At 37.6% G+C, this 14,114-nt stretch overlaps 1 protein-coding gene across 3 annotated transcripts in view; it reads right to left on the reverse strand.

The window, feature by feature from the left end:
* PIEZO2 (piezo type mechanosensitive ion channel component 2) overlaps positions 1 to 14,114 on the reverse strand; it is a 295,169-nt gene that overhangs the window by 216,746 nt on the left and 64,309 nt on the right. The window lies entirely within an intron of this gene.

The raw sequence follows: 14,114 nt of genomic DNA on the forward strand, positions 1-14,114 counted from the left end.
AAGAGAGGTGAAACATTCAGAAAAGGAGTATGAAAGAGAACCTCAAGATATGCCTTGTGCACCAACACGTGAACCTCATGATATTCAGTGCCACGTGAACATCAGTCTCGCAGGCTACCATTTCCCATATAAGTTTACCCCAGGATTGGAAGGCCTAGAGTGGTACTGCAAGGGCACTCTCAGCAGACACCTCCCTCAAGAGCAGAAGGAATCTTCAGGGATGATTTTCATCATCATAAAACAAGTGAGTGCATCCCCTTCTGCCTCCTGCTAGGTGACAGATGCACCTTCACATGCAATGTATGCAGTCAGTGAATACCTGTAACGGTGACAATATAACTTAGGAAGGAAGCATTCTCTGAATACGTGCAAAATGTGTACCACCATATACATTTTTCAAAAGTCACATTGCTGTTAACAACCAATTTGGTTTCCTTGAGCAGGCTCTTATTGATCTTTAGAACAAATAAAGTGTCTGCTTACAACACTTAATGGATAGGATGTGTGTGCATGTGGAAAAAAGCTTTTCAAATGCTACCATCTATTTTAGAAACCAAAAAGTGGTGATACACATTCCAAAACATAATAAAACTCACAAGAATTCATCATGAAAAATTCATATGCATACACACATCATAAATAAACAAAAAACACAGGTAATATCCCCATATATTTTCCTAATTCTTACATAATATATTATTTCCAGCAGAGCATCCATAAAAGATTTTATCTAGCACCATAATGAGTCTTATTGCTGAATCTCAATTGTCATTATGCCTCATACATCTAGTTATGTCATTTAAGTGAGAGCTAAATATCCAGAAACAAGCAGACAAAGACACAGCCTAAACCCATTTTGGAGCTTCCAAATCTAATACTCTTCTTTGAAGATATGTCTTAATAAAAAGCAATATGTTTTGCTGGGTAGAGGAGGAAGTCAGCAAAACTTCAAACTTTATTATTTTGTAAGACTCTGAGAGACTTTTAGATCATTTTAGTAAAGTAGTCTAATGTTTAGCTTATAAATAATCACTGAAGCGCTTTTCAAGCAGTCTGGTGTGCACAGAAGGTTTTTAGTAGAAATGTGAATTGTGGATATTGAATCAAAAATGTTTGTTTTCCCACGGTAAATACTGAACCTGGCTTATGTCTAGATTTTCCTGCATCTTTCATAATGATATCTAGTTTCCAGAATTATCTTATTTAATTCTGTTATCAATTTCTTTGCTAGATATACAACAGCCTGAGGAAGTACTCATCTAGTCATCTGAATATCCTCATAACAGTAATTTTAAGACAAGTTTTTACACAGTCATAGGTAAAATGGTTTTTTTAATATTGTATTTAAATGCCTGATTTGTAAGTCACATTCCAGAACCTTATTCCTTCCCATATGCCCAAGAAAAAAAAAAATCCCCAAAGGCCACAAAAGAGTGCACATTCTGGACTTAGCTGCCAAACCTCGCCCAAGTTCTTCTTTCATAATCAGGACATTGTCTCCAACCCCACATCAGTCATTTCTGTTTTGCAGATTTGGGAAAGGTTAAACCACCAAATAAAGAAGCTGAGGTTAAAAGCAGATTTCTCTAAACAGTCATATTTTTGTGCTGAAATGAAACTAAAGGCTTGCAGAAGAAAACTTCAAGTTTAGGACACAATAGATCATCTTAATAGAGGATAAAGCATATTTGTACTGCCTACATAGTATTTTACCTGTGTATAAGCTCTTAGTCTTAGGAGAAGCAAAGAAGGCAGAAAAACCTCAACCCAGCTTTTGTGCATAATGAACCTTGTTGATTTAAGCACATAACACCATAAATTACCCCATATGGCTTGCAAAGTGCTTACAATGGTGATAAGCATCAGTAGTCGTAGTAGTAAAGAAAAAGACACTACTTTAGTAACTACTCTTTCCAATCATTATTTTCCTGCAATAGCCAAGAATATGGGTGTATGTAATAAGTTTCTTTTCTGGTGTCCACTGATGCTGATGTTTTTGGCTCAAGATGTATACTAATCATTAGGGGCATGTAATTGTGAGGAAAAGGCTGCACATTTGGTAATGTTAATGACTGCTTTCAAAGTCCCCAGAGAAGGCAAATAATTTCAAAACACGTTACACACCACTTGATTTCAGGTCCAGATCATTGCTGTTTCTGAGTATCAGTGGAGGCCAACTACAGTTTGGCTGATCTGCTACAGGAAGACATCTAGCCAAAACTGACCCCATCCTTACAAAATGAAGATTTTTCTTTATGAATATATTTCTTTAGGAATACATTCTCTTGACTATGTGTGTCTCAGTGTGGAGATAGCTTGCTTATGAACAGTAAAGCCAAGTATTTTCCAGGCAATACAATAAAAGATCTTATTCCATGAGACTTTCTTATGCCCTCAACAAAAGGAAATGGAACAACCTTGACCCTTAGCTTTTATGTGAAAGTATGAGGAGAGATTATTGTCAACCTTCTATCCATGATCTGTCCAAAGTACGTACTTGCTGCTGAGATCAGATGTCATATAACTGAAGAGGTATTTAGGAAACACAGAAGTGAGGAAACTGATGGAAAAATTCACTAAGATATTAACAGTAGCAAGAAATTTCCGAAAAAAATCCAAATATTTTAGATAGTTGCAAGTGACCATGGTCTATACCACTGCAAAACAGGAATGAGAATTACCTGTCTGTTGTTCGATAACAGTAATTCTAGATTTCCTAACAATCTAATTAAACTTTATTTCCACAGTCAAGCAGAACACAATAACATTGCCGTCCACAAAAAAAACCTACATCCCCACAAAAAAAAAAAAAAAAACCAAACCAAAAAACCAAACAAACATATAAAGAAAATAATAAGGGAAAGGGATACAGGTTTAGAAATGATTAAACATTTTAAAGTCTCTCTGATGCTTCCAGTTATTTACTGTCTGGCTCATTTTATTAACGTAATGTGAGGTTTCCACCAGAAATACTTGTTTTCAGAAGACTATTATTGGATTAATATCAGGAACTGGTAAGTAAAACAAAACAAAACAAAACAAACAAACAAACAAACAAAAAAACCAACACAAAAGCCAAAGCCAATAATAAATCAGTCAGTCTTTGGCTTGTCCTATTTCCAATCAGGCTTTTAGGATATTAGATATATCTTAAATGTGGATTTCAATACTTTGCCTTGACCTTGTAACTGTTCTACAGTTAATGGTTTAAAACACAGACTGCCATTATCAGGTTACAATTCCTTTGCTGATGCAACAGTTCTTCCCAAAACTACTTCCAGTAATAACATTTTTATTTGGCTTACCCTGTTCTAGCCCTTTAGCTTAATTACTTCTTATCATTGAATCAATATAACACTCAAAATTAGCAGCTGATTTGCACATTTTACAGACAAATCAGATGAACTGAAATCCTGATTTTAGTATAGTCTTCCCACTGCAGAGGTGGAAGTAGGAGGTGGCCAGGGGAAAACACAGAGGAATGCAAAGCTGTCCACATTGGCCAATAATTTTTAAGAAAACTCTTGACACTGCCAAAACTAAAAGCTTTTGCTGCTTTCACCCACCTTTAAACACAGGTTAGAATAAAGACTGTGCACAAAAATAACACATTTTTACATTTTACACAGTCTCTTCTAACCTTTTAAACAGATTCCTAGGTATATTTCAGTGCCTATGCATTTGAATAGCAAGGGAATTTTCTGTCACTCTGAATACTTTACTTGCTTTGCAAAGGGTTCACTGTCTTCCTCATAGATGAGCAAATACTCATCGGAGCTCAATCTACCCAGAAGGGCTTGGGGTGGGGGGGGGGGGGGAAGACCCAAAAAAGCAAACTAAATTCAAGAGTTACCAGTACCTAAAACTTCTGTATGGGCAGGGTGAACCAACTTGGAAATGTCTTGTTGCAGCTTAGCAGGAAAGTTCTCAATCCGTTCAGAGCAATCCAAAATAAACCTCTCAGATATGAAATCAGAGTGCTCACATGGGGATTTACAAATCACAAAACAAGGTCTTTGTTTTGGAGTCGCTTTGGAGCCAAGCTATAGTTTGGGGTTTGAAGTGGGGATTCAAGCCAGTGACTTCATAGTTGAAAGTCTAAGGGATTGGACTCATCTCTGGTGAGTTTTTTGTAAAACCAAGCTCACAAACTAATGTATTATTAAAGGCAATAATGAGAAAGTTTTTCTCAATGTAAGTGAAATCATCTTATTAATACAAATCCCAGTGCTGTGTGTACTATCTTGCTCAAGTATCTCAAACTTTTATGAGGATCTTACAAAGCCTCCTGATCCTAAGCTGTTTCCCCCAGCTGAAATGCAATTGACTCCAAAAAAGAGTACAACAGTTATCTTGCAAATCAAAGCAACACTACACAATGGTTTATGTCAGAGTTAGAGAATGTCAGATCAATTGAACCTCACTGAGGAAACTCTACAGCCAGTAAGGTAAATATAAACGTATCTTGAGTGCCCTATAAATTTTAAGTTTAAGGACATGTATTCCACTAATTGAGAAGCTGCCAGTAGGTAACACTTCAAAACAAATGCTATGTATCATCAGATTGCTCAGACCTCTTGCTGTTGAGTTCCCATGGTTTCCTCTTTGCAGTTCTTCACAAATTGTAATTGTTAAACTTGAAATCTGGCCAATACATCTAATTAGGGAAAAAAGGGCTGATGGCCATACTTCAGGAGAATTACCCATAGATTTTTAATAATATTCAGGAAGCTGGGGTAAATTTTTTATTCTAAATTCATCTCCTTATTAAGGTAATATTCAAGTACTGTGGAAGACACCTGATAAACCCAAATTTTGCCTTTAAAACTATCTGGCCTCTAACTTTCTCTCTGACTTTCTCTGCACCTTTCTATTTCCCCTACACAAAAACCCTCTTATTCAAAAATTATTTTGAAATAACATTGTAAGATGTGCAGTAGCTGAAGCACAGTATCTCTGACCTATCCATCACTCAGCTTTTCTGCCCCTTTGATCTCGAGCTCCACACCACTGCTTCCAAGCAAAGACTGCTGTGAAAACAACTGCGCTCCTTCAGTAAGAAATACACATGCAAGATCTATACCTCTTCTACATGGGAATTAAGTTTTCCTTTTAAAATTAGTTTAAACATTTATTGGTCTAAGCTGCCAGTTTAATTAAACATTTCTTGTCACAACTCCAAGAGTTGAAATTCTGGGGCTTCAGAATGCTTATGCCAAAATCCATTCTGCCAAAAGCACATTTTTTTGTTCATTGCCAGCTGAGTATATAGAAATTGGCTCTGAAAAATAGGCCAGGGCCTGTAACACTGCACCACATGCATACGAAATGCCTAAAGGTGCCAGCAGTATGTGCTGCACACAGCTTGACTTCACAAAATCAGCAGGTCAAGACATGGAGTAAACTCCTCAAAATTAAAGTCAGAAAGCAATTCCTTTCTGTTGTGGTTACTGTATCTGTTTCTATCCCACTAACAATAGGGTGTACTGAACATTCCCACAATTGCAATAGAGGTTGATGCCTGCTTGTACATATGTAAAGAAGTTCTCACCAGTCCCCACATGCAGTTAAATCAGACACATATCATTGGTCTGCTTTTCATGCGGCGTTGCCCCATGCACATCAGAGTTTTCAAACTTGCTGTCACAGAGAAATAGAAAGGAATCAGGGTCATAGACACCCTGCTGATGATGTGCTAGGGTATGGTTAACAAAAAAATAAAAAATAAAAGAGGAAAGGGAAAAAAAGAGAGGATCTCTCTCCATGCCTAGGTTCACAAATGATAAATGCAGACATACACAGAGGTAGTATATTAAAATGCCCAATCAAGGGGAAAAAAGACAAACAGTGAAGTTGCATTTTCTACCTAGAATCACAGAACCATAGAACAGTGTGGGTTGGAAGGGACTTTAAAAGATCATCTCATTCCAACCCCACCGCCATGGGCAGGGACATCTTTCACTAGATCACCTCTGCCAATATGCAAATTCTGAAAAAGGGAGGGCAAGACAGATTAGATCCTTTTGCGCATTTCTCAAAGTTCATCATCCTGGAGTATCAGGAGGGAAAAAAGGAACAGATAAATGATATGAAAAAGATTATAATATAGGGAAAAGCTTTTTAAAACAGAGTCACCCCCCACCCCCAACTGCTCTACAACCACTAAGTAGATTTAGACATGGTCCAAATACCAGGGTGGAGAGCTGTCCACCAAAAGCACTGGGCACCATAGTCTCAGTAATCATTTTAAATATCATCTCTTTTCTTCAAACAAGACTCACAGGATTAATTACACAGAAGAAGAATAAAGACAACTCAATTTAAGGATTATAAATAGCAGTTTCCAGTGCTAACAACACTCACACACTTAACAGTGGAAGGTAAATTAAACTGAATTATTGGATTATGGTCATTTCCCTCACCCGACTGAGGGTTCCCTGGAGGTATATTTATGCTGTATTCACAGGCTAGCCCTAACCTACCACTCACCGGCTGGCCCAGAGGAGCCAGGCTCAAGCTCCAGGAGATTAGCTACAAACAACTACACAAGGGTCACATTTTCAGCTCCATTCCCACATGCCCTATCCCTTGAGGATCCTGTGGGGAGGATAGAGTAGATTTCCTTCTATGATTTCTCTATTTGTGCAGGTTTTTTCCATGGTAAACTGTTCTGTACAGGCAGATTAAGCCTTCAAACAGCCCTCCACTTTCTTGTGCTCCAGCAGTTGTGCCTACGGTACAAGGCAGGTACCATCTTTGTTGCACTCCTTTTTTTACTTTGGAAAAAACCCCACAGTATGTAAGGATGGGAAAGGAGGAAGGTTGACGGGGTGCATCACAAAATCCATTTTCCCACAGTGCAGACACAACCAGTGTCCAGTTTGATACAGGACAGACTTCAGCTCTTCTAGATATTGATCCTCGTCAAGCACATATGCTTACACTGCTTTTCTCATAAATTACATCAGCTTTGGTTTCACCTGTGAGACATAAAGTAAGCTTTCTTCCGTCAAGCACATGGACAGGAACTAAAAATATATAGAAGAAATGTACACCACAGTCTACACATAAAATAATGCCAACATTGATCCATCTATGCAGAGCTCTGCTAGAGTATTAGTGCTGCCTAAAATATTTCTGCCTATGCTTGTTCTCTAATAAAACTTTCATACAGAAATGAAAACTTTTCATGGAAAGTGCCTGCTTTCTTCAGGACATTTTTCACTGGAAAGCCAAAATCCTACTGTTTTCACCCTGAATGTCAAATCCTCAGCTTTTGGCCAAAAGCATAAAAGCCTTACTAAAAAATCTGGCAATAGGAACCGGACAAGTTTTCTACATATTGCTTTTTATCAGAAAGTTACAGACTTTTCTACAAAGATTATTCTGATCAGGGATTAGGGTTAGGAACACTCCATAAAAGAGACATCTGTATACACATAATTATTTAGCAGACATTGAAGCGATCAATAGATTTGCTGCCCAGTTGTTGTCAGTTCAATAAAATTTGTTGTACCCTGTAAAGGGTCTCTTAAAAGCAGTTCTTTATATGCCACATTCAACACATGTGGAAGCATTTGACGGACACCAGGCCTAACAAATTTTTAAATAAGTGACTAGAGAATCATCCAGATGCTCTACTTCAGTTCTTTTATCAAGCATTAATTATACTGTTGTATAACAAAGGGCAGTGCTTGTGTGCCAGGTCCTCATTTTTACTACATAGCCCCTAATCCCAAATCACTTTCCTGAGCTCCCACACCTAGCATATTGTCTGAGAAAAACGGTGTGTCATGGAAGAAAACATTGGAATATCAAACTGCCCCATTTAACACACAGATTTTTCCACAAAGACAATACAAAACAAAAAGCAATCTAGATCTATATAAGAGAGATACATGTTAATTAATAGCCCTTCACAAACAGACTTGCAAAATGGCAATTATCTTTTCTTGTGACTTAGGCTGCAAGCACATGCACCCTCAGACTACAGAAATAAATCCATTCTCCCATAGCGCCAGAGTCTGCAAGCTCTTCCGTGAACCTTTTTTTTTCCCAGTGTTTGTTATTTTTTCTGAGGAGAACCAGCAGAAATAACCAAATAATTTTAGAGAGACTGTCTGTTTACACCAAGTTGACTTCATGCTCACCTTCTCTGATCCTTCTTTGGCTCCCTGACGTCAGGACCACATTCACACACAGATGAAACCCAGACAGTGGTTAGAGACTGTGCAACCAGTCTCTAAACTTAGGCACCTAAATTAGCAGGTCTGAACATGGCTGTACAAAATTAAATTTCTCAATACCATTTATCAAGTAGATAAGAATTATAAGCTCACAGGTACAAAAGCCTTTCCTCAAGCCAAGACCAAGGTAAACTTCTAGCCCTGTACTCAAAAATTCATTCCTTACTCACCATCAACTCCCCAGAAACTTGGTTAGCAAGGATAAATTTTGCTAACGTCAAACAGCCAAGGAAGTGTCAAACAGCTAAACAGTAATATATATCCTATGAAATTCACTGAAAATTTCCATTTAATTTTTTTTATTTCACTATAAAGAAATTCACCACTGAAATAATTTCGGACAAAAATAAACCAACCAACAAACCTAACCAGATCAGTAGTGAGAGAAATTATTTTTCAAGTGAGTTCTTATCTCAGTAACAGTCAAAATACTCAAAAAAATTAATTGCTCAGTTAGGAAGGCAGCACAGATTCAGTGGTCTCTCACAAAGTCATGTAGCATCCTTCATTGTCCTCAAGAATAAATAGCTACAGTTAACACCATTTCTTTGTGGGTTTCAGAATAAAAATCTACTCAGTCTGAAGGTCAATAATTCCTAATGACATACTGGAAACTACCCCTAAGGGTTTTATTTAAGAGATATTTATAAGTAGGGCCCAGAAACTGTACAAGGATGTGAACAAGCCACTAAGCAAAGGGTATCAGCAAAACAGCTTTGAATATCATGACTAAAAACCACAGCACTTCAAACAACTGAAACTATGATAAAGACAGAGGCAGAGCCACATATACATTAAGGAGTCTACCAAAGTTCCACGTGTGATACATCAGCAACAGCTCCTTTTCCAGTGCTGTCAACAAACAGCTCCTCTAACGCACAATGAAAGGTGAATTTCTGATATATAAACAGAGATAAGAGCCTAACCTTGCCTCTGCATTATATGATGCTGTACAAAAAGAGTATGGAGAGTAAGGGAGAAAGCAGAGAAGGGAATTGCCCCAAGCATCAAACTCCTTGCCCATAGCTCTATGCGAATGTGCGCACAAGAAACAGCTCTAACCAAAGATCTGATTCTGGGGTATTGAAGAAATACTTGAAATCGTGAATTGGCAGGCAAATCCCATGGTTTCCAAGCCTTAGATGACTTCTTCAAAATCACTTTCTCACTGAATCAGTGGCTATGTCATTAAAGATACAAATAATAGTGGTTTTGTTCAGGAGTGAACAGACTTTTGAGGTCCTTCCTTCTGGTTTTAGAAAGCCTTTGCCACAATGCCTGCTACTGCCTCATGGACAAAATAAATGTAGCATTAATGTTAGCTGCAGACTGGCTAAGTCTAGTCCTTTCCTCCGGAACTGCAAGTTTCTGTCCTTTTCTACAAGTCTGGAGAGAAATTATAACAGCTTCTCTTTTCCTGACCTAGACCCAAGCCAGAGTACATAGAATTTCTTATGAAAAGAAATAACAAAAAAATATCACCAGCATTGAAACGTTCCATGGACAAACAAAGTGAAGAACCTAGGAGATGGTACTGCGTGGTATAGGGTCAGAGCCTCTACAACTATAAATCATGAAAACTGTTTGGACTATAATGCCTTACAAAAAATTCCCCTGTTTTGTTATCTTAAGGCACATTTTTTCAAGTATTTCTATTTCAACTTAATATTTATTATGTGCCTGATTCTGTACTAACTGGAGGTTATGGCAATGTTTTCAGTGAACTCAAAAAAAAACATTATTGAGCCTCTGAATGTTACTTAGTAATCTTTTCAACCTCCTCCTGATTCTTCTTTAAGGTCAGGAAGAACAGCTAATAAAGCTGATCTACAGATTTAAAAAAAAAAAAAAAAAGGAAAATAAAAATACTTGAAACTCCAGAAGAGTGTTTTAAAATGTCAGGACTATTTCTTCTATGGCAAACAACACATGAGTCTTCTAAGACAGTCAGTCTTCTCTGACTTTCATGTTTTAGGGCTATGAGAGAGACTAAATCCAAGGTGTTATCACAAGCTAACCTTCATCCCCCATCACGGTACAATTTATCATCCTGTTTTGAAATACAGGATGGGGGAGACAACTGCCTCCCCACTAGCAAGGATATAGTAAAGAACGCATATAAATCAGAAAATTTCTGATGTTTCCTGACCAATCACCTACAAATGCAAGAGTGTTTCGGTAAAGTCCCGGGGTCATGTTTATGTTAGTGAATGGTGGCAGGTATATATCCCTATGTTTATTTGTGAGACAAATTGGTACTATGCTGCAGTTTCTGACAACAAGGCTGCACGTGCTAGTTATGAGCAGTCCACAACAAAAATCTGACTCACAGAGGTCAACTCTGGTATTTATATTACTTTATTTGTGTCAACCCAAATGTCAAAATAAGTACAATTTACTGAAACCAGACTCGGTCACAAATTATGCACCACAGAAGACACAGCACCAAATGCGCATAATGAAACACTTATTGCTTTTATAGCCTGAGGAAATTTTTATAATTAAACTAAAAAAAATTAAAATTAAAAAATTAGGTATTCACCTAAAAATCTCTTCAAAGCATATTTTTCTGTAACCTGATGATCTGTCCCACAGCACATAAGAGGCCACAGAGCTGGGTGAGACAAGTCACCGTTCAATGACTGCGACTTTTACTGCAGCAGTAATCACTGCAGCACCAGAAGCACCGATGGCCAAGGCAAAGTTGCAGAAGCTGTTCCCATCTGAAGGTAAGCAGTTTCTAGCAGGGAGCAACAGGGAATACAAGATGTCCTAGGACCTTACCATCTCACTACCCTTCTTCTGTCACAGCCCCAAAGGCGCTCTCCCTCTCCAGTGTGCAGCTCAGACACCTTCTCAGACCACGTACTGCATGGTGAGCAGAATACAAAGCGACAGACGTAGCCTGTCCTACCCGACTGAGAAGCACTTCGTAACCCAAAGCACACTGCTCAAAGCTACTTGCCCAACATCCATCACAAGAAATACTTTTGTAATGAATGTGGCTGTGAAGGAGGCTCTGAGAGAATTTGGTGTTTTCTTCAGCACTTCTTTTACATTACCTAGCAAACAGAGGAAAATTGTTTCTTTTTTACTAAGCAGAGAAGCTGCTAATATTAAAACCAAAACTGAATCTCTTACTGAGACTACATTTTCTTTTCTTTTTTTTTTTAACAGGAGCATCTTGTGAACCAAGACAAACATGTGAGGCTTGGTTTGTGACCAGCAACAACACATATTCTAAACATCAGTGGACTGCAAGTATCCCTAACTTTTGCTACTGGTCTCAAAGTATTTATATAGGACTTCAGCTTGATTCTATTATATTTTTTACTTAGAATAAGAAACTAAAACTGACCAACACAAACCTCCCACTTAGAAGACCCACTGTAAAATATGCAAAGTCAAACAACCCAAGGAACAAAACAGCTCCTGTAAAAGAAATTCGAAGCATTTTCTCTTCGCTCACGTGTGGCTGCACATTTGTGATTTTAAGTGGATGAACCTTTCAGAGTGGGATGACTTTACAGAAAAATCCATGTCTTGTGCCTTTCCTTCGGACACTTGGTGCAAACAACCTAAAAAGCCCAAATGCACACCATCTATAAACATCCAGTTGGAAGCATCAAAGCAACAAAAATCACCCTTTCTAAGTGATGAATATGATAATCTCAACAACATCTCATCAGTAAACTCTCTGTGGCAGAAAGTATATTGGCCTACTAGACCACACAGCACCCTACACATTTTTCACTCTATTATAAATAATAATGAACTATAATAGCTTAGAGTTTTTTCCAATCTAAAATATATATGACAAACCCAAACAAAAACATAGGGTTACATGCAAGTATATTTGTCATAGTGGTGGTGATGGGTGTACTATGCTTTCTGGAATGGTCTAACATATACAACTTCTGCACAAGAGCATGCAAAACAGCCACAGCAAAACAAAACACAGTATTAAGGCCTGCTTAAGATAAGGAGCTGGAGATCATATCATAATGAGAGCATTTCTACAAATACAAAGTAATTTAGTTAGTGAGTACGCAGGGGATTCAAAGCTAAAATAACAGAATGAGAGATCTCTGCTCTCCCAAGCTCCGTAGTGCGTGGTTTTCTCCCTGCTCCCATGCATGGTGAACGGTAAATGACAACCCCTCTCTGCCTTGGAGAGTGTCTATACTGCACAAAACAGCATATTGTAAGGACAGTTAAGCTAAATTTCAGAGAGAGGCTGTAAAAGTTGCAGCAGCAGTGTAGCAGAGTGACCCACACTGCATTTTGCCCAATCTGGCTCCAGGACCCAAGCTAGACATTTAACTACTTAGTATACCTTTACACCTCAGCTCACTCAGTATTAATTTGATGGTCTGATAACACTATAGCTTGCAATACTTAAAATTACAAAAGACTGTAGACAAGATCTTAGAAAACTAAATGAGGGGTACATTTTCTGTTTACCAGTATCTGCATGCAACCAATTTTATTTTTTTTTCAGATGCCAGTATATGTATCAGAAAAAGAAAATAAATTTAAAAAAATAATAAATTCTAGTTTCCACCTAAAAGCAAATACTCCCACTATGGACTCAACTTCTCCTAACTGAAGGTTTCTGTTTATCCTCTTATGATTATAGTGAAGCAGGTTGGTAGTTGCAAACAGTAAGCAAAAAATATAAATTAAATGCAAAGATACTCATGGCTAATGTGAAAAATAACATTTAGCACATTTATTCTAAACCAAAGCACTTTAAAAAAGATTTTATTCTGTGTTATAAACTTACATGATGGGAGGTGTTAGGTGCCATATCATCAGCTTTAGGTTTACATGACTATTTGTCATCACAGCCTCTTGTGTTTCTGAACTGGATCTGCTCTAGCAACAGTAATGGACCAACTCAGTCAGAACACTCTGGTTTTTATAACCAGTTTTATAAACTCAAGATTCTGCAATTTTATCACAAAAATACTGATCTATACATTAATAATTTATTTATAAACCATATTTTTACACATATTATTTAGAAATCTACTATACTTGAATTCTCAAATCCAGAAGTTTTTTGCATTTTGTTTTCTGAAGAAATTTTCAAAAGTGTTCTATAAGCCCACTTTATGCTTTGAATTTTGTAAAGAAAGATACTGAGCTCAAGAATACGCTAGTAGTAATTATTTAAGTACAGCACCAACTTTCTGGAGGGGGGAAAAAAAAATATAGACATCTTCAATACTACCCCCATCCCCCCCAAAATGTTCATCATAATTTTTGTTTGCTATTTCTTCACTTTTAAACATGTTTCCTACTGCAATCTCTTCAGCCCTATTTCTTTGTTGAAATATATACAATTAACACTGCAAGGTCATCCCACTAGAGAGCTAATACTTGAATACCACCTACAATATCAAGCCAGCCTGTACTGAAACCTATTGGATCACAGTGTCATTAACCTAAAAGTCAAAGGTCCATCTGGGATAACTGTCTTCTTTCCCCAGTTTGGAGTTCCGCTCGCGGTGTGCCAGAACATAGTGACCCCAAAAGATCACTGCAGTGTATTTCCTGTTGTTTGTCCATAAAAGAGACTGTCCTGAAACCCTGCAACTACACACAGCTCCCAACAGTAGCTAGAGGAGAACAAACAGTGCCACCTTGCAGAAGTAATTTCTCTACCAAGTTTCCGATCTTACCAAAAAGCAACTGCTGGAGGACAAAGCTGCATCGAAACCAAACTCCAACAAACAAAACAAACCTCAATAGCAAACAATTCTTTAAAAAATTTTTCTTTTCAAAAGCTCATTTTCCCTGCTCACCCCAACACTTCAATATGCATTAGGATCAGTGAAATTATGCCAAAAGGGACAGTATGCT

This window comes from Pipra filicauda, unplaced genomic scaffold (genome assembly GCF_003945595.2).
Source record: "Pipra filicauda isolate LSUMZ 115617 unplaced genomic scaffold, ASM394559v2 scaffold402_size659489_pilon, whole genome shotgun sequence".
NCBI classification, from domain to species: domain Eukaryota; kingdom Metazoa; phylum Chordata; class Aves; order Passeriformes; family Pipridae; genus Pipra; species Pipra filicauda.